We start from the raw sequence: 20,374 nt of genomic DNA, 5'->3' as shown, positions 1-20,374 counted from the left end.
AAGGAAGAAGGAGAACTTCCTATCCGACACCAAGCTGCTTCATGCACACAACCCTCAACCCCAGCCTGGCTCAACTCCCCTCCCCGACCCAGTCTGGGGCCTTAGAAGAGCCATCAGTGAGGACATCAGGGCACTTCATCCTGAGCTCAGCAGGCTAACTGCTGAAAGAAAGAGAGAATGAAGAGCGAATTCCTCCAGCAGAGCCAGCCTGACCTCCGCCCCAGCAAATGTCTGACCCCCAACCAGGGAGCCTCTGGCCCCTGCCCAGCTAGGGCAGCCCAGGAGACCTCGAGGCTGGGGAAGAAACAGTCTGGTCCTCCCCTGCATACATGCCAAGAATTCCTGAGAGCCCTTCAGAGCTGGAAGGGACACGCTAGGTGACCGTGCCTGACTATGAGCATGAGGAACTCAAGGTCCAGAGCAAGGAAGGACTTGTCCAAGATCCCAGAGCGGAGGAGTCCAGTCAGTCCATAAACCTACCAGGCAGCAGCCAGGTGCTGGGGACACTAGGCTGAATGGCCTGGCCCTCAGGGTGCTCCCAGTCATGCAGGCACCCACTCAGCTGGTGTTCGGACCCTCGTGAGCTGCCCCAGTCAGCTTCTCCAGCCCCATCTCCAATGTCCCCCCTTTCCTCCCTCTTGCCCCCATCACCCCAGGTTCCTCACAGTGCCCTGAAGGTGTAACCCACCTGTTGATACCTTTGCTCCAGGCTGCTGCTTTTCCAAGAGTGTCCTCCCCGGCTGGCCAGAGCCTGCCCACCCCTCCAACCCCCAGGTAACCTCTGTTCTTCTGTGTAGAGCCTCACCCCAGCTCCCTCACCCCCCAGCTCAGGCTGATGGAGCCGGACGTGCTCCCTCCTCCCGCTTCCCTCCCTCCCTCCTCCCTCTTTCCCTCCCTCCCTCTTCTGAGCTTCCCCACACTCCTGACAATATCTGCACTCCCTGCCCAGGGTAACTGTTCCTGGAACAATCTCCCTTACACCCCTCAGGACCCGGGACTAAAGAGCCACTGAATCAAGTAACTGCGTCACCCACCCACCTGCCATGAAGACCCAGAACAATGAAAAAAAATCACTTCTTCCTTTTAAGGCTAGTATTTGTCTTTCTTTAAAAACCCTTAGTGTGCACAGGGAAATGAAATGGAAGGTTCTTAGTCAGACGCGTCTTGGCATTTCCAAACGCTGGCTCTGTGCCTGGCACACAGTAGATGTCTGAGATATGTGCGTTTGGTGGGTGAAAGAATCAAAATATCTCCACTTTCCACTTCCCCTTGCTGCCTGAAACTCCACCATTATTACCAATTCTTTCCTGGGGCAAAATGTTGCTCCCTGGGATCCTCTCTCAAAAGGCAAGCTGCCCTGGGCAAGAAACAAGCTCTAGCTGGAGGCTTCTGTGCAAAATGGGAAAGTGAGGGTTTGCTGATCAGCTCTGCCCAGTGTCTTCTCTAGGCTATCTGCCCCAGACCCTGCTCTGTGACAAAGGAGCTGCATGTTCAGACAAGCTTGGGAAAGGCTGGTGGCACCCGTGCCACCTGTCGGGGATCCCTCATTCATATCAACACATTAAAGGGAGAAGTCCCATTCTGACTTATGTGACCTCGCATTTCCCAAATCTGTATGCGTCCTGGGACCCCTAACCATCCCAGGGAACTAGGGTTCCCCAGAGCCCTAGTCCGGGCAGTGGGGACTAGATGGGGTGCCCACGTCCGCCGCAGGACAAGTATGCGCACTAAAGGGTGTTTGAGGCAAGTCCATACTCCCCCGCGATGACCATTCCAGAGGCAGAAGATCCCACCCAAGCCACCAACAACACTCCTTTGTGACAGAAGCAGTAAATGAACGGGGCATCACGTGGCTTGCAAACGGAGCCCAGAGGAGGGAAGAGGTAACAGGCCAGCCTGGAGACCTGAGTTCCCATTGCAATTCTGTGTTCACTGCTGGCCACTGGGCAAGGGACCTTCTCCTGTTGAGCTCTGCTTTCATTGTCTGCAAAACAGGGATAATGCTGTTCTCAGGGCTGTTGTGAAAATGCAGTGTGGTACTGCAGGCAGAGGCAGATTATAAACTGTAAAGTCCTGTACTGGCATTTGCTATGTACATCATGATTTCCCATGTGCTGCCAGGAGGGTGTGGTCACGTCTTGATTGATCACAGGCCACTGCAGAGGTCCTCAATCAGGATGGATGGATCGATGGATGGATGGATGGATGGATAGATGGAATCCCTAGCAAGACCCAGGGTCAACAATGGCTGGTTGAATAGTTATGAATGAATGAATCAATGAACCAATTCTAATAAGCTCCATTGTCCCATTTCTCAGTCCCCAGCTGGTAGAAGCAGCAAATTAGGAAACACACACAAGAGCAAGAGGGGAGGAAAAAGAGGTGCCGGGCTGCTGGAGGCAGGTCTGTGGGCAGCAGAATGAAGGTGCAGGGGGAGAAGAGTCAGGAACCTACAAAGGCAGAAGCTGCTGCTGAACAGGCGAGCAGCCCAGGGCCACGGGGTGCAGGGACCAGCTGGTCTAGGCGCTCCCAGCAGCTCAGTCAGTGTTCACAGGGCCCATCCCGGGACTTTAACCATGTGAGCCTCATGCAGGGAAAGGAAGCGATCACTCCTTTTCACAAAGGTTTCCAACCAAAACTATTAAAGGGTTGTTTTTAAAGGGAACAGGGAGCAAGAGGAAGCCTCAGGGACACAAGCCTTAGCTGCCTGAAAAAATACTTCTTACATTTTTATACCAACTTATCAACATATTCAGGCACAGGATAAACATTTTTAAAGTACCTACTGTGTGCCAGGCAAGTGCTGTTAGGCACTGGGGGGAGCGGACACAAGGCCTCCTCAGTGTCACACATTAAAGACCTGGATAGATCAATGAGGTGTTGGGTCACTTGAGGACAGAGAAGGAGGTGTTGGAGAAAAAAGACCACAGACAGGAAGTCTGGAGGATGAAGCTAAATCACCACGTGACCTCAGGCAAGTCACCTTCCTCCTCTGAGCGTCTACATTCCCATCCATAAAGTGGGGTGGATGATAAAAATAAAAAATAAAAAATCACAAAAACTACTACATTGCACCAGGCACTGGACCAGTGGTTACAGACCTTATCTAATGTGCACAACCAGCAAGACAGCTAACTATTTGTTGCAGGGAACGATTGTCCCTTTCACAGATAAGCAAACTGAGGCTCAGCTGGTTACTCACCTGCCTGAAGGCAGAGAGTTGGTGGGAGCTGGAATTTAAACCTAGGTTTGTCTGACTCCAAAGCTCACCCTCTCCGGCCCTCCCAAACAAGTCCCACACTGCCTCTCACAGATTGCCGGGAGGATTCGGTGACATCATGAATATCAAAGTGCTTTATAAAAGGTAAACTATCATGTGTCCAGAGCCAACAAGAAATCAGTCTTGATCCTCCACAAAAGCAAACACTAAAGTTCACAGGGGCATTCAGAACTGGCCGCAGCCCAGAACTCCTGGGTTCCTGATCCCTGCACCTCCTTGGCCAACTTCTTCCAGGGAAAGGGCAGTCCCAGGAGCCCCAGCTAACCCCCCGCAGCCCATGGGGCCCCCTCCTAGACCAGAAACGGCCTCACTCCTGACCACCTTGTGTTCCACCCTGCTGAGGACCCGGAGGGCATGGCTGGGCCCGAGGGCCCTGGGGGCTGTGCAGAATCAAGAGCCCCAGGCTCCTTCGCCCTACTGACCTGCCGGTCGCCTCATCTCTCTGAGCCTTGGGTTTCCCACCCACAAAGTGGGGGATTAAAGGAGACTTCACATGGGAAAGGATCTACTCCAAGGAGGGACTCAACAAACATGACTGACCTTTGGTTGGATGAGTTTAACTGGGTGAGCCGGAGGAAATCCAGGCTCTCAAAATCCCTGGCTGGGGCTTCCCTGGTGGCACAGTGATTGAGAGTCTGCCTGCCAATGCAGGGGACACGGGTTCGAGCCTGGTCTGGGAAGGTCCCACATGCCACGGAGCAACTGGGCCCGTGAGCCACAACTACTGAGCCTGCGCATCTGGAGCCTGTGCTCCGCAACAAGAGAGGCTGCGATAGTGAGAGGCCCGCGCACAGTGATGAAGAGTGGCCCCCGCTCGCCGCAACTAGAGAAAGCCCTCGCACAGAAACAAAGACCCAACACAGCCAAAAATTAATTAATTAAAAATTAAAAAAAAAAAAATCCCTGGCTGAGGAGGCAGGCGCTACCCCACCCACCAGGAATCCCCCATCTATCTAACCTTAAACTCGCCACCCGCCCTTGGGAGCCCTGGCCTGAGAGGTGGACTCAGCTCCTACCACCGCCGGCACCAGCAGGACCCTAATCTGCTGGCTTCCCAGGGTGGCTGGGGCCCGGGTAAGTGAGATGGAGGAAAAGGGGCTTCAGATGAACTGCACTCATCTTTACTGGAGACACCTGGGCCCCAGGGGACAGACATCCTCACAGGCCTACTGTGGCCCAGAGAGGTTGCTAACTGGCTTCAGGCCACACAGCAAGTCAGCAGTCAAGTGGGTGTTGGGACCCAGGCCTTCTAGGCCTAGCGCAGGGCTCTCTCCACTGCCCCAGGGTCCCAGTTTTGGAGCATGGATAAGACTCAGAGAGGAAGAACAGTGAAAACAGTCAAGATGAGGCACCCACCCCCACGTCATGCTGGTCAGGAGGCCTTGGCCATTGACAGCGGGGCCCCCAAGACACAAGTTGAAAACCAACACTCAGTTGCTCTGTTGTTGCCTGCCTCGCTCACTGCAGGTACTGATGGGGCACATTTGTATAGAGAAATGGCTCAGTGTGCTTCTGCAGAGTCCTCAACAAGAGGAAGGAGGTTCCAATTGCAGCATAGTGGATTTAAATTAGACACAAGAAAGAACTTCCTTAGGCGGCATTAGAAATGAACGGCGCACAGAGAAAGGGAGCAGGATGAAGGTGGTTATGGAGTCGCTTGTAAAATACAAGATGCTATCTCATCCATTATGTCCTTTTAGCTTCAAAACAGACCTGGAAGGTAAGTGTGGTTGCCCTTATTTTCTAGGTGGGCAACTGAGGCTCAGAAAGTTTAAGTGACTTGCGCAGTGTCTTCAAAGCTCTGCTCTAAAGAGGTAGAGCTGGGCTTTAAAGCCAGGACTGACTCGGAAGCCCACACACCTCCCTTCTCAGGAAGGCCTCCGAGGTCAAAGCGCTACCACACCCACCATGGGCATCTCACCGCTCCTCCTCAGACACCCAGGGCTGAGCTGTCGGAGATGCCACGAGCATTCCCACCAGGGAGAAGAGGGAGTGCTCAGTGGTGGCCAGCTATAAGGAAAGGGCTCTGCGTCCCAGGCCTGCCCTGCTGCCCCCAAGACGCCACGCCCCAGGGGCCTCACCGATGCTTTCCATGCGATGTGGCCTGACATCTTCTGTCTGACTGTGCACCTGAGCTCACCTGACACCAGCCTCCCCGTAGCCTTTGCCCCACTCCGGAGATAAGGCTATCCCCAGCAAGGCCACCCTGGAAGCTACCTGCACCTGATTTGCGGGAGGAGGCATGGGCCAAGGAGGGCCCCTGGGGTCCCTGCCTGCTCTGCAGCAACAGGGTGGAGGGGAGGCCTGGCTCCTCCAGCCACGCTCAGCGCTTTGTGAGTCACCGTCCCGGCCCTGGAGGGCTTAGTCCTGTTCCACTGCTGGGGAAACAGAGGGTCAGAGCAGCCAAGCCACTTTGCCCACAGTCAAAGAATAAGAAATAATTCAATAAGAAACCGAGCCAGGATTCAAACCCACATCTGCCTGATTCCAGAGTCCAAGTGTTTCGCCAGCACATCACTCTACCTTTGAGTGCAGCTGCTGCTCGGCTTGCCGCGGCCCCTAGGGCCACACCTCCATGCTTTATACTCACCCTTCCCCCATCCTAGGATGCCTTTCCCATCCAATCTGAGCCAGCAGAGTTCCCAGCCTACCTTCAAGACTCATTTCAAATGCCCCCTTCTCCATGAAGCCCCCCCTGATTTCTCTCATTCTCATCTGACCTCCTCTGTTTTCGTTTGTCTCCTGCTCGGAGCTGCCTGGCCTGCCCTGTGAGGAAGAGACCTGGCCTGTGCCCCAACCACTCCCTGCCCCCCCGGCCTCAGGTCTCCTCCAGGGCAGCGACACCCGAGTCCTCTTCCCCCCAGCTCCCGGCACAGACTGGGCAGCAGAACTTGGGAACATCTTGTCCAACTGCTTTCTTTCACAGATGGGGACACTGAAGCTTGACGGAATGCGAGGCCACTTCTCACAGGACATGGTTTGCGGGAGAGGACTGGGGGGAGGGGGTGGATAGCTGACAGCTGAGTGTCCATAATGGGGCCAGGCTGTGGGGGACTGTCACAGCCTCATCACTGGGGCGAGTCCAGACTGAAGGCGGTGACGGTCCCCATCCTGTCAGTAAAGGTCTGGCCACACCGTGGGTTCTGGGCTCCCACTGTGTTATTTGTGATCATGGTAAAGGCTGTCATTTACCGGGCACTTCCTGCTCGCCAGGCACGGTCCTAAGCACTTTCCGTTCATTCATTCATCAGTCTTCACAACACCCCTATGAGGTACTCTCTGTTATTCCCATTCCAAAGATGAGGAAACCCAGGCACAGAGAGATTAAGGGCCACATTGTTTAGTTCCCCAGCCATATTATGGCAGAATCAGGATTTCAGGAAAAAAGTCTGGTTTCAGAGTCTGTGTTCTAACTGCTACTCCATGCTTCCAGACAAAGAGGGACAGAGACACAGGCTGGAAAAAACTCACAGTCCTCTGAGGACCAGCGGCGGCAGAGCTGGGCCAAGTGGTGGGCGTGGTGGCCAGGGGCCTGGGCACCAATCTCAAAGGGGTGCTAAGGCACCTCTGGTGAGGCAGAAACGGAAAGATGGGTGCCCCCAGAACTCCTCTCCCTGAGAGGATGTGGCAGTTGGGATGCTTTGGCTCATCTCTGGGGTGAGGGCTGAGACCCCCTTTACAAGGGATAAGCTCAAGTACCAACAGATGAGCCTTAAACTGCATCCCAAGGAGGGTGAGTCCAGTGGACCTCATGGCTTTTGACTGACTGAGGAAAGCCTTCCGTATGCCTCTCTGGGCCCAGTCCCCTCTACGTGGGGCCCCAGAGGCTGATCTCAACGGACTGCCTTGGGTTAATGTGTCGTTGGCTTCCAGAAGGTTCACCCAGAGGGAAGCCCCAGTGGGAGACTGGAGGAAGGAAGAAAGAGAGTGGAGGTTTTATTCCCCTGCCAGGTCTCTGGGTTAACAGGGTCCCTTGGCCGCAGCCTCTGTCCACACAGCTGACACCTTCCTCCAGGGCAACTGCAGCCCTGGGCGGTAACTGCCCACAGGTGCTTCACTCCCTTTGTTGGTTTGCTCCACCCCACTGTCGGAGCAGCTCACCCTGGGCTGATATACCCTCTCTGGCGGGGCCAGAGCAGAGGAGACCAGGTACTATCGCCAGTGGCCCCTTTCTGCAGTCTTCTTCTCACCCTCAGAGCCTCCTCTAAATGTGCATGGAACAAATGATTACAGAATCGCGGTTTGCAGGGGTGCCCGTTACTAAGCGTGCAGGCCTCCACTGTCTCAGCCTGGCCTGGCCTGGCCCTGCAGGCCATGAAGGGAGGGGCAGGAGGCAGAGTTCAGTGAGGACAGCCATGGCCAGTGTGCGCGCTCACTGTATGGTAGGCACTGTGCACTACACACCAAGCACTTCATTCACTTCTTAAAACCCCCGCAAGGAGGCCAAGGAGGTATGCCCTATTTGTGCATTTTACAGAAGAGGAAACGGGCGCTCCAAAAGCTGAAATGACTCTCCCAGGGTCATATTTCCAGTAAGTGACAAAGCCATGACTCAAATTCAACTTTCTCTGCCTCCAAAACCCATCCTGGTAGCTACCTTGAAATAATTTTATTGGATTGGCTTTCAACAGAGGCAGCTGACTTAAATGGGGTCAATTATTGGTGAGGGCCACACAGAGGTCTCCAGTGTCTCCCCAGTACCCTCCCCCAAGATGAAAAAAAACCTCTGGCGTTCTTCAGTTCTCCCAGGTGGGATGGGGGCCCCAAGTGGGTGGCGCAATTGGGTGTCCGGGTTGGAAAAACAAGCAGATCCAGACAAGGCTTCATTGTTAAGGAGAGCCTGACTCTTTGGCCATTTAAACAAAACCAAGCAAGACAAAATGCTTGCTGCCTTATCTCTTAGAGAGAAGGGGGATGGGAAGGGCCCCAAGACTGGGTGTTGATCCTTCCCCCACCAGCCTCAGGTGGTTGGGGCACTAGAGAGAGCACTGCAGGGGGGTCCAGGGTCTGAGTCCAGCAGGCTCTGCCACTGTCTGTGACCTTCTACTGCACACTGCCGACGTGTCCGGCACTGCACCGGTGCTTTCTGCGCACGGCCCCATTTGGTCTCCATGAGAGATTATTGTTATTTCAGAGAGAGATTACTGTTATTCCTGTTCTCAGACAAGGACACCGAGGCTCAGAGAAGACACCCAAGCAGGGAGCAGAGGGGTGTTGGAACCCAGGTTTATCGGATTGCAAAGTCTTTCCACTTCACTGTTTCTCCAGGGAGAGCAATACCGCAGAGGAGGGAGCAGCCTGGAAGCAATGAGCTCCCTGTCCTGGGGATGTCAGGTATAGTCGGGGGATGCTGTAGGAGGCATGCTGCAGGAGGTGGCCAGGTGGTTCTCAATCTTGGCTGTGCTTTGACATCACCTGCAAAGCTTTAAAAACTATTGATGCCTGGGTCTTGCCCAAACTTTTAAAAGTTCCCTAGATGATTCTAGTGTGTGCAGCAAATTTGAGAGCCGTGGGCCCAGATGCCCACTACAACCTCTCCCACCCTACACCTCTTGAAGGAAAGAAGGGCTTTGTTACTCTGACCCATTTACAAGAGGGGCAAAAAACAGGCAAAACGTAAGGGCCGAGGTCATGTTCTCGGGGCCCCACCACCAGCCACGAGTGTAGGCAACATGAGGGGACCCTAACTTCAGAGGTGAACTCCTTTAAGATACTTGGGGGGTCCTGGCTCCCTTGTCAGTGGAAGAAAACTTTCCCTTTGAGCCTCCTGGGTGGGAGGGTGAGGCGAATTCTTCATGGCCTTTTTATTTTTTCTTTAGTAGAGTTCACTCATTCAAAAGCTAAACAGCTGTAGGATTAATGCTGGAAGACCACCTCCGCCGGTGGGCGTGTTTGGGAGCAAGAAGATAAAAGAACTCTGAGTGAGGCCTGTTTATTCTTTTCTGTAGGAGATTTGGTTCTAGGCCTGGGAAGAGCTGGGACTCTCAGACCTCGGCCCACACTTCCTCCCACCTGCCTTCCTTGTGCCCTCCAGCAGAATATCACAGATGGCAAGACAGCGTGGGGTGGTGGGAAGAGGGAGGCCTGTGGAGTCCAGCAGACCTGGGGTCTGCCCAGACGCTCCTCTTAGCTGGCCACCTTGGACAGGAGCCACTCCTCTCTGACCTCATGCCTCGTGCTGACCTCACAGCGGTGCCCGGGTGCGTGTGCGCACATGCGTGTTAAATGATACTTTCCAACTTAGCACCAGGAGCACCACCTCCAGAAAGCCTTTCCTGACTCCCTCCCCGCCCAGCACTGGACAAACCCAGCCCCTGGCCTTCTCTGCCACATTCTGTCACATTCAGTGTCGTCACTACTTCTGCGTTCTCCCCTCCTGATGAGGTCGCTCATTCATTCATTACACAGAGCAGCTGCCCTGTGCCTGGGATTCATTCCATATGCCCTTCCCGAGCACCTGTTCTTTCAGACTCTGCTAGGAGATACAGGCAACAACAGCTAATATGCATTGAGTGCTTATTATGCGCTGGGTATTTTTCTGAGTGTTTTACATGTATAATGCATTTAATCCTCACCACAACTATAACTGTCCCCATTTTACAGATGGGGAAACTGAGGCCCAGAGAGGTTAAATCACTTGCCCAAGTCACATGGCTAGTAAGTGTGCACTCGGGCTGTGATCTGAGCATTGCCCTCTACCACCATCTACAGACGTCGACGGGACTGGCCCCCGCCTTGGGAGCTCACTCTTCACAATTTGGAAGTTTTGTATCTGTGTTTACTTGTTGAATGTCTATTTTCCCCGCAGACCAAAATCTCCCATCATGTTACGTTTTGTAATACGTAATCATGTGTGTATGCATGGGGAGAGGGAGACCAAATGAACACTGCTTCCCTTGAAGGAATCTTCAAGCAAATCGCAGCATCTGCTACCTGGACCCCAGACGGCTCCTCCCAACTGGGTCATTCCTGCCGCTAAGGCCTGAGAAGAACCAGGTCCCTGGACATCCCGGTCCTGCTCCCTGCCTTGAACTTAGCTTGGGGCCTGCTCACTGGGAAGGTGGTGGGAATGGCAGCTTTCCCAATCCCGTCTGACAGAGTCCTCCCCAGGCGGCGAAGTGTCCTCCTCTGGGAAGCCCTCCTTGCTGCCTGGCACATCCTCCCTCCCGGCCTCACTGGATGGGTTCTTCCATCAGCTTCTTACTGAGTCACTTGATCACGAAGATACTGAAGGGACAGGCAAGGGGACTCACGCTGACAAAGTACCTGCCTATGTGTCAGGCCTGGCACCTGCCACCCGTTGTCTCATTTAACCCTCACAACACTGTGGTTGCCAGTGCCACTTTATAGAGAAGGAGACAGAGGTACAAAGGTTGAGCGACTTGCCCAAGGGGCAGCTCGCATTGCCTCTCCTGGGTAGGGGTGGGGGCAGCCACTTTGTGCCAGGCACCCTGCTAGGCACTCTGTGGGGCGGAGGGGAGAACTGGGGTGGCAGAGAATCTATTTCTGACTGGCTGGCAAAGGAAGCACATCTACACAAGTCCAACCCACAGACCACAGTAGGCGAGTGAGGGCTGTGGATCTGTAGGGGAGGAGTCCTGGAAGCTTCTGGAAGGAGGCATCTTCAGGCCTGGCTAGATTCCTCACTGCTGCACTCCCATGACCGCCACAGGAAGAAGGGCAAGCCTTGGCCTACAAAGCTCTGGTGCCCTGCGGGTACTGCCCTGGAGGCTGCAAAGGGAGGAGAAGCAGCTGCCCAGCCAGCTGCCCTGCCAATGACCCCACTGTGGCCAGGTCCAGCCTGCCTCCAGCCCTGCCAACCTGGCCTGGCCCAGCCGGCTCCCAATCACAGGGTCTTCTCTGCCCAGCTAATGACCATGCTGCCAGCAGCCCTGGCCGCCACCCTCCTTCGGGGGAGGCAGCAGCTAACTACAGAGCCTGCTGGCCCAGACAGTGGCCGGGCCAAAAATCACAGCTGCCCGTCACACCACATCCTCTGGCCCTGAGGCTGTGGTCTCCTCCCCTACCTTCCAGGGTCACGAAGGACACTGCAGAAGGCTGGAGCTCTGGAAGCTCAGACACCATCCCCCTCACCACAGACCCGGGGAAACAGGACCACAGCATGGGTCTGATTCACCCCAAGTCACACAGCCAGCCAGTGCAGAGCCCAAGGCCCCCTTCTCAACCCAGCACTGCCCTTCCCTAGCCCTGAGAAGAAGGCTCATTTCCAGGCTTTTTACCTACGCAGTATGCTCTCGAGGTACCTGGGTAGAGTTGAAGAGGTGGGACATCTAAGAGCTATTGAGCTGTCTGTTTAGTCACAGGTAAGAGCACACTCTTGACTCCTCACTCCCCACTGTCTAGCTGTGTGACCTTGGGCAAGACAATGTACCTTTCTGAGCCCCGTCTTCCAGGGCATAACAGTAGCTACCACCCAGAGTTGTGAATGAGAGGATCTGTAAAACACTTAACACAGTGTCTGGCTCAGAATAAGTTCTCAAGAGCATTAGCAATTGCTCATATCACCGTCACAATATTATTAAATGAGCATGTAGGGGCTTCCCTGGTGGCGTAGTGATTAAGAATCCGCCTGCCAATGCCAGGGAAACAGGTTCAAGCCCTTGTCCGGGAAGATCCCACATGCCACGGAGCAACTAAGCCCGTGCGCCTCAACTACTGGGCCTGCGCTCTAGAGCCTGTGAGCCACAACTACTGAGCCCGTGTGCCACAACTACTGAAGCCTGTGCACCTAGAGCCTGTGCTCCGCAACAAGAGAAGCCACCGCAATGAGAAGCCCCGCAACAAAGAGTAGCCCCTGCTCGCTGCAACTAGAGAAAGCCCGCGTGCGGCAACGAAGACCCAACGCAGCCAAAATAAATAAATAAATTTATAAAAAATAAATAATAAAAAAATAAATGAGCATGTAGATGCATTTTACAAACTGTAAAATGTGATGCAATGGTAGGTATTGTTTATTACTAGTACTGTGAAGTGTTAAAGATTCAGAGGGGGTGTGACCAGAGGGTTGGGTAATCCAGGAATGTTTCTGGGGGGATTTATGACCTGAATTGGGCCTTGACTGATGTGGAAGTGTGGAAGTGAGCAGAGCTGAGGATGGTATGGATGACCGGAGGAACCCCATAAACAAAGGGGCCACACATGATGTGTTTAGGAGACAGTGGTGAGCAATGACCAGGGGTCCATGCAGTGGCTGCAGTGGGCAAGGCCTTAAATGCACAACAAAGAGGCCTGGTCTCCATCTTACTGGTAAGAAGGAGTCACAGAGGGTTCTCAATTGGGGCCCCATGATGCTTCCTGCAATATGAATTCTGTCTGGCATTCAAGGCCCTCCACCGTCTGGTCACTCACCCACCCCTTTTCTCCACACCCCTCTCTGACCCCACAGATCCACCGTCATCACCCCAGAGTTCTCCCCACCTCCCTGCTTATTACACCATCCCATCTTCCCCACCATTAGCCCACCTCACGGTTCTCGTTCACAGTGAAGCACCCTTTCATTAAGTACCTTTCGTGCCATCTGCTTTACATATATGACCTCACAGTCACCCGTAACTACCCTCATTTTACAGAGGAGGGAGCAGAGGCCTGGCTGGGTCAGGTATCTTGCTCACAGTCTCACAGTGAGTGAGTGGCACAGCCAGAATTCAACCTTGAACTGATGTCGGGACCCCTACTCTCTAAGGCAAGTTGCCTCTAGCCTTAGCCCAGACCCCTTTCTCCTTGATAAAGCCTTCTGGGTTACTCCAGTCCCCAAGAGCCTCTCCCTGCCACCCCTCCTGACCCATTTGGAATCGGAGGCCCACAGCTTGAGCCTGGTTCATCTATAGCTTGGTTTCCACTGTTTCCTGCGGGTCCACCTTGCACCGCAGTAAGAGAGCTGGGCTTGATATTAGGTCACTTTCTTCCTGTCGCCCCTTTCCCCCGTATCTGAGACCTTGTCTAGCACTGACGGGAACCACCTGCCTCCTCTGGTGGGGTTCAGAAGCTCAGCTGAGCACACAGCAATCAATTTCCCTGAGCCCACCTCGCAGCGAGGGGAGCCATAAATTATTCACCGCACCCTTGTGCCTAGGGAGGCCAGAGGGAATGAACACCCGCTCCCCACAATCCCAAAGAAAGCCAGCAGCCCTGGGATGAGGGGTCAGAACCCAGAGCCCCTTGCCAGGGTCCCCAAGCAGATTCCAGAGGGCTGTGGGCCCAGGGAGGTAGCATAGGGGAGTCTGACCCATACAGCTGAGCAAACCCAGGTCTGTGAATCTGCAACAGTAGCCTCCATTCCAATCCAAGGCAAGTCTGAGAATTTCTCTGGATTTCCTGGTCAAAATCCAAGCTTCCTTTTCTTATAGGGAAGGAAATAAATTATCTGGCCACGTGCTGTATATTTATATCTCATTTAAAGCTCACAGCAACCTTGTAAAGGAGGAATTCTAATTTATAGAGAAGCAGCTGGGGCTCAAAGGAGTGAAGTGACTTGCCCAACACCACATGGCTGGTGGGAGGAATCAGAGCAGATTCACGCCGCCTGGTCTGTCTGACTCACTGCCGTCTGCCCGTGCCGCTTAGCCCTCCCCATTGGGAGCTAGTCACCACAACGCCTTTTCCATCTGGGTAGCTTCCAGGGCACCTGGTACGCAGTCAGCACTCAGTTCCTGAAGCAAACTCCAAGGCCCTGTGCAGGAGGTTTCACCTCTCTGCCCCTCAGCTTCCTGCACAAGGTAGCCATTAGGAACAAGCCCAGTCTTGGCAAACACCAAAAATTCTTTAGCACTTGACAGTGTGCCGGATGTGATGGCTCCATTATCTGAGCAGGTAATAAACAGCCTGCCTTGACCCCATTTTACAGGTGAGGCTTGGAGCCCTGGATGCATCCAAAAGGTCCCAGGTGGCTCCCCAGCCGCGTTCTGCCTCACTCCAAGTTCCAGGTCCTTTCCACCCCACCGTGAAATGAGATCACAGGTGTGAAATTATCTCATCAAAGAGCAGCTTTGTTTAGATGCAGGGATTATTATGAGAATCTGAATCCCCACGGATGGTGGGGGTGAGGCTGGAGAATCCCAAGCCCCTCAGTCACTTTCTCTTCCAGTTCCCCCAAACACTGCACCCCCAGGACTGAGCTTCCAGCCTCCAGCCGACCTCTCCACCCTCCCCCACCTCCCAGGGGCTTTCCAAGGTGGTTTCCCCTTGACTCCAGGAAGCTGGGCACAGCAGGGGTTAACCAGTCCCGGCCAAGGCCACCGGGGTTCCTACCTAGGCCACATCCCCTCCCCCTCCCCACCCAGAACAAGAGCCCACAGAGTCCATGCCAAGCACTCTTTCACAACACGCCTCTCCCTGCACAGTCCCAGGGGGGCAGCAGAAGGAGTCCCTGCCTGGGAATCCAGACCCTCAGACTGTGCCCCCAGCCCTGAGACCTTGTGCAACCCGCGCCACTCCTGGACCAGAGGTGTCTTGCAGGTTCCCTTGCCCAGGAGAGGCTGAGGTCAGACCTGAGGTTGGGGCCAAAGGCTATGGGGCTGCTGATCTGTCTCAGGTCCCAGCACCTTGCACACAGATTCTCACAACAGCCTGATACGGGGTCACCCAGACCTCACATCAGGGGTGGGAAAACCCCAGCCAGTCACCCAGAAGATGCTAACTTGGGAAGGGGAGTGGACACCTTGAAGGATGTTTGGGAAGGTTTTCTCAAGTGTACTTGTGGCTCAACTACTCACTTGCTTTAGGACCTCAGCAACTGGCACCCCCTGTCCCCAGGCCTCAGAGTCCCCCTTACTAATGTGAAGGATGTGAGCTGGGTGAGTGCTGAGGGGCCGCATCTCCTGCAGTTCTGATGGGCTGTGACTTAGGGACATCTACAGTGTGTTCTCCCATCAGATAAGCAGCGTGTCAGGACCTCCGGAGCGTCCTAGAGACACTGGAGTCTGGCACACAGGGTACAGGGGCAGCTGCTCTGTCAGGGAGGGAAGCTGTGGAACTGGGAAGCTTCCCACTTCTGCCCTCAACTCTGGGTCACCTTTCCTGGGAGGTGACATGACAATGGAGTGGGAGGGAAAGAGGCCAGGAGAAGCCACGGCCCAGCCTCAGGATCAGCTCTCCGATGCCCCAGTGGCCCCCACCTCGACCCCCCCGCCCCACCTCCTGCCATGCGGCTCTGCACTTCCTTTCTTTTTCTCTCCATTCTCTGCTCCTTTCCCTCTCCAGCATAACACTCCTCCCCAGTCTCAGCACAGAGTAAAAAGAGCAGGGTCAATCAACCCCGTTGAACCTCAGTTTCCCCATCTGTAAGCGCTCTTAACAGCACACAACACCTTCTATCACACGGAGTAGTGAGCCATTTGCGCAAGGGTGGGGCGCGGAACGGCACACAATGGGCGCTCAATAAGTGCCCGTTTTCTCCCTTTTCCTCCTCCCTTTCCCGCGCCCCCTCCTAGCCAGTTCCAGCCTCAGCTAGTACCCAGTGCACACCCGCAGGTGGCCCCAGCGCTGCCGGGATGGGGTCGGAGGCCGCCCGGCATCCGGGGCTCTCTCACCTGCACTTCTCGGCTCTCTCTTGTGTTCTCTTGGGGGCAAGCGCTCAGCCCCTCGCCTGGGGCGGCAGGAAGGTGGCAGCTTCGACTCGAAGCACCAGCCCGGTCTGGTTCAGTCCGAGTATCCAGCCCGCCTTGGACCCCTCACGGGGCGCTGAACTCGGGCCGGGGTTTCCTGAATGTTCGCACGGTCCCAAGTCCGAAGCACCGGATCGGAGGCAGCTGAAGGTTCGGGTTTCGGGGAACCAGAGTCTGGAGGCGTCCGGGCTGCTTTGCACTCAGTCAAGGGGCTGGGGGCACCCCGCCTTAACCGCGGTCGGAGGGCTGGGGGCTCCAACACACACTATAGAAAGGCTGGGAATGAGCCCTTAACCCTAGAGCCGTATGGTGGGCCAGGAGCGTCCCTCTCCGGTGCACTGGATCAGGGTCGGGGGCTCGGGGCGTCCCGGCCACACGCCTCGGACCGCGGGGCAGGGAGGGTCCCGGCGGAACCCGGGGCTGGGACAGGCGGGGCAGGGTAGGGCCCGGCGGAACCCGGGGCTGGGACAGGCGGGGCAGGGTAGGGCGCCGGCGAGAAGGCGCGGAGCCCGGTGGGGAAGTCTTCTTAGGTTCGGATTCGGCTCGCTCTGCAAAATGGGGCGGTCCCCGGCGCGGCAGCTGACTCCAGAGCTCCGGGCCGCGGCTATACTTCCTCCTCTTCCCCCGGCTCGCTAGCCGCTCGCTCAGTCCCGCGCCGCAGCCGCTGCCACCCCCGCCGCCCACCCCCACAGGAGCTGCAGTCGAGCCGGAGCCGAGCAGAGCCTAGGTCGCGCCGCTCAGCGCCGGAGCGCCTGCCAGCGCGGCCCCGCCCGAGTGGGGGCGGGGTCAGCCTGAGGCCCCGCCCCACCCCGGCCACCGGCAAGGGGCGGGGCGAGCTCCAGGTCCCCTCCCCCCGGTCCCGCGCCGTCGGGCAGCGGGAGCCAATCGGAGAGTGGGAAAAGAGCGGAGGTCTGCGGAACGTGGACTCTACCTCGGAGAGGGCGGGGCAGAAGTGGAGAGGTGCCGCCCGAGAGAGGGCAGTGGAGGGGGAGGATGGTTTAAAGAGCTGAGCGAGAGGAGAGGGTAACCTGGGGACCTGGATGGAGGGAGAGGTGGGGAGGGCTGGTTTGTCTGGGACCTGGGGTGGGGGAGTCATGGGGTTGGAACAGGGGTCGGGGTGGGAAAAGGATTAGGATGTAGGCTAGGTGAGTTATCCGGGGGTAGTGGAGTCCCCAGGGATAGTGGAGCCCTCGGGACTGGTGGGACACACCCTCACAGTACCCTTCTCCTTCCCAGCTAATAGGGCTCAGCGCGAGGAGGCGAGCTTGGATGCAGTGAAATATTCGGGTTTCAGGAAGCAGTGAAAAACAAGTTTCTGAAGATAAGGAGCGGATCTTCCTTCAACATTTCGCCTTTCCCAGCGCCCATCCGCGGGGAGGTGCGTCGTTGTCAATTTTAAAAATACGAAGTTAAGAGCAGAGGTGTGTGAGGACCACACACACACACACACACACACACACACACACACCCTCAAGAGTACTGAGTTCTGCCCCAAGCTCCTGCCCCTCCCCTCCCCCCACCCCACCCCCCCCCCCGAGCCTTGGGGTTGGAGCTGTGTCTGATTTATCTCTGAGTCCCAAGCACCCAGCACAGGGCGGGGCACAGAGCTGGTCTTGGAGGGTTTTGATGTATGAATGAATGAGTGTTGAATGTCCTGCAGGGGCCATGTGAAAGCCACTAATTGGTCTGGGGAGCGAAAGAATGGAGGCCGCGGAGGACAGGTTATCTGTAAGCCTCACCACCAACCTTATGCAGTAGGTACTCCATTTCACTGGTGAGGCCACCAAAGCAGAGAGAGGCCAAATGATGTTCCCAAGACCATATAGCTGGCACAGGATTCCATCTACTCATCACTATCACTATCTATAGGTCAGGGGACTTCCCTGGCGGTCCAGTGGTTAAGACTCCATGCTTCCGGGGCCTTCCCTGGTGGCACAGTGGTTAAGAATCCGCCTGCCAATGCAGGAGACACAGATTCGAGCCCTAGTCCGGGAAGACCTCACATGCCGCAGAGCAACTAAGCCCGTGCGCCACAACTGAGCCTGCACTCTAGAGCCCACGAGCCACAACTACTGAGCCCGTGTGCCACAACTACTGAAGCCCACACGCCTAGAGCCCTTGCTCCACAACAAGAGAAGCCACTGCCATGAGAAACCTGCGCACCGCAACGAGGAGTAGCCCCCGCTCGCCGCAGCTAGAGAAAGCCCGCACGCAGCAACGAAGACCCAACACAGCCAAAAACAAATTAATTAATTAATTAATTAATTAAAAAAGACTCTGTGCTTCCAGTGCAGGGGGTGCAGGTTCCATCCCTGGTCGGGGAACTAAGATCCCACATGCCGTGCAGCGTGGCCAACAAAACAACCACTAACATTCTAGGGCAAAGCTATGTGGCTTTGAACAGGCTACTCAACCCCTCTGAGCCTCTGTTTCCTCGTCTGTAAAAGGGAAATAAAGATGTTGCTACTTGGCAGGAACTGGGCAGGCACCAGGCTTCAGAGGGTGGAGGGAAGGGTATTCCTGGCAGAGGAAATAGCATGTGCAAAAGCATGGAGTCTGAAAGAACACCTCTGGGGACCCCTGACCTGTTCTGGGGGGGATTAGGAGAGTCTTCCCTCAGGGCAGACTCAGGCCAGAAGTAGGGGTTAGTTAGCTTAGGAGGGAACCTCAGGGAATGGACAGTGCTCTGTCTGGGCAAAGGCCAGCCTGGGCAAAACCCTGGAGGTGGGGGAGAGCACTGCCCTGTTGAAGAATCCCCGACAAGTTCAGGGTAGCTGGAGCTCCCAGAGAAGGGACAGCAGAACAGATGGGAAGAGGCAGGCGGAGCCAAACAGGAGAGAGTTCAGACTTTTTTCTAAAGGCCAAGAACTCTGTTGGGGTCTTGCTCATGACCCTGAACCCAGTAGGGTTTTGCTGAGGCCCCAGCCTGGAAGCCCCTGAGTCTTGACTCACTGGTTATCAGAGAGGCGCTCTGGGAAGTTTTTAAGCTAGGCGTTGTTATGGGAAAGATAGCACTTTGTAGGGAAACCAGGTAGCATGAAAACATTTAAAGCCCACAAGAGGCAAATAGTGTGGGGCAAATGGTGTGAAGGGTTGGAGTCCTCCATGAGGCCTGGACCCAGAGCTCTGCCCATCCCCTCTTTATTTTTTATTTTTATTTTTTTAATAAATTTATTTATTTATTTTTGGCTGCATTGGGTCTTCGTTGCTGGGCACGGACTTTCTCTAGTTGTGGCGAGCGGGGGCTACTCTTCGTTGCGGTGTGCAGGCTTCTCATTGCGGTGGCTTCTCTTGCTGTGGAGCAGGGCTATAGGCGCATGGGCTTCAGTAGTTGTGGCGCGTGGACTCTAGAGCGCAGGCTCAGTAGTTGTGGCGCACAGGCTTAGTTGCTCCGCGGCATGTGGGATCTTCCCGGACCAGGGCTCGAACCCGTGTCCCCTGCATTGGCAGGCGGATTCTTAACCACTGCGCCACCAGGGAAGTCCCCCCATCCCCTCTTTAGAGTGCACCAGCCTTAGAGTCTGGTTGGGAGAACAAGGAAGAGGGTGAGCCGGAGGCTGAAGTCCAAGCTGGGTGGGGGTGGGGAGGTTGGCCCAGGAAGCTTGCACTGGTGGCTGTGCAAGCTGGAGGGCTTGCAAGCTATTTTGCTAAGAAGCCTTGTGACTTCCTCCTCTGCTCAGAACCTTCTGTGGCTCCCAGTTGCCAGCGTGATCAAGTCCTAGGTTCCTAGCCTGGTATTCCAGCCCCTCCATTGCTGCTCTCTGCCAACCCCACGCGCTTCGTCTCCCAATCGCTTCCCTTTCCCCTCACATCAAACTTCTCTCAACTCCACCCATAAGCAGGATACAGTCTCTCCCCTCCATGTGGTTGCTCTAGCTTGTCTGGGGGACCATGTTCCCCTTTTCTCCTGAGTTAATTCCTATTTCCCTGCTGGCCTGAAGGGAAGAAACTTTGGGGCAAATGCCCCTCTGTCCTCCTCTTTGCTGTATCCTCAGAGCCTAGCACAGTCTGGCACGTAGTAGGTGCTCAGTAAATAATTGTTGAATGAATGCTCCATCTCTCAAATCAAGTGTCTCCTCTGAGAAGCCTTCCCGGACTCCCCCAGAAAGTCTGTCTTTGGTCTGGCATCTCTCGTCTTGAAGGCTCTGTAATCAGGCACTTCGTGTTTTGTTGGACTCACTGGGCCAGGAGCACCTCCGTGGCTATGCGTCCCGCACCCGTCACCAGCAGAGAGCCTGGTGCCCTTGTGAGACCTCAGCACTGGGAGATGAATGAGGCTCTCACAAAGCCCCCAAAGCGGGTCAGATGAGCAGAATGCCTGCATGAAAAGGAGGCTTTCAGAACAGACCCTCCATGACCCTTGAGGCCCTGGAGAGAGGTGCCCAAGGTTACCAGGAGGTGACCAGCACACAGTTCTCAGACGCCCACATTTGCCCTCTGACTACCCTTCCGGGGGAGAAAGTCTCCTGAC

At 55.4% G+C, this 20,374-nt stretch overlaps 1 protein-coding gene across 1 annotated transcript in view; it reads right to left on the bottom strand.

Moving 5' to 3' along the window:
* Positions 1–16,592, bottom strand: part of GDPD5 (glycerophosphodiester phosphodiesterase domain containing 5) — a 91,561-nt gene extending 74,969 nt beyond the window's left edge. Inside the window, exon 1 of the mRNA XM_061204124.1 lies at positions 15,829–16,592. The gene's annotated coding sequence lies outside the window, so the exon portion shown is untranslated. The remainder of the gene's footprint in view (positions 1–15,828) is intronic.
* Between the last annotated feature and the right edge of the window lie 3,782 nt (positions 16,593–20,374).

Source organism: Eubalaena glacialis, chromosome 10 (assembly GCF_028564815.1).
Source record: "Eubalaena glacialis isolate mEubGla1 chromosome 10, mEubGla1.1.hap2.+ XY, whole genome shotgun sequence".
NCBI classification, from domain to species: Eukaryota; Metazoa; Chordata; class Mammalia; order Artiodactyla; family Balaenidae; genus Eubalaena; species Eubalaena glacialis.
Note: the sequence above shows the minus strand (reverse complement) of the source record. Positions and strands in the feature narration are given on the sequence as shown.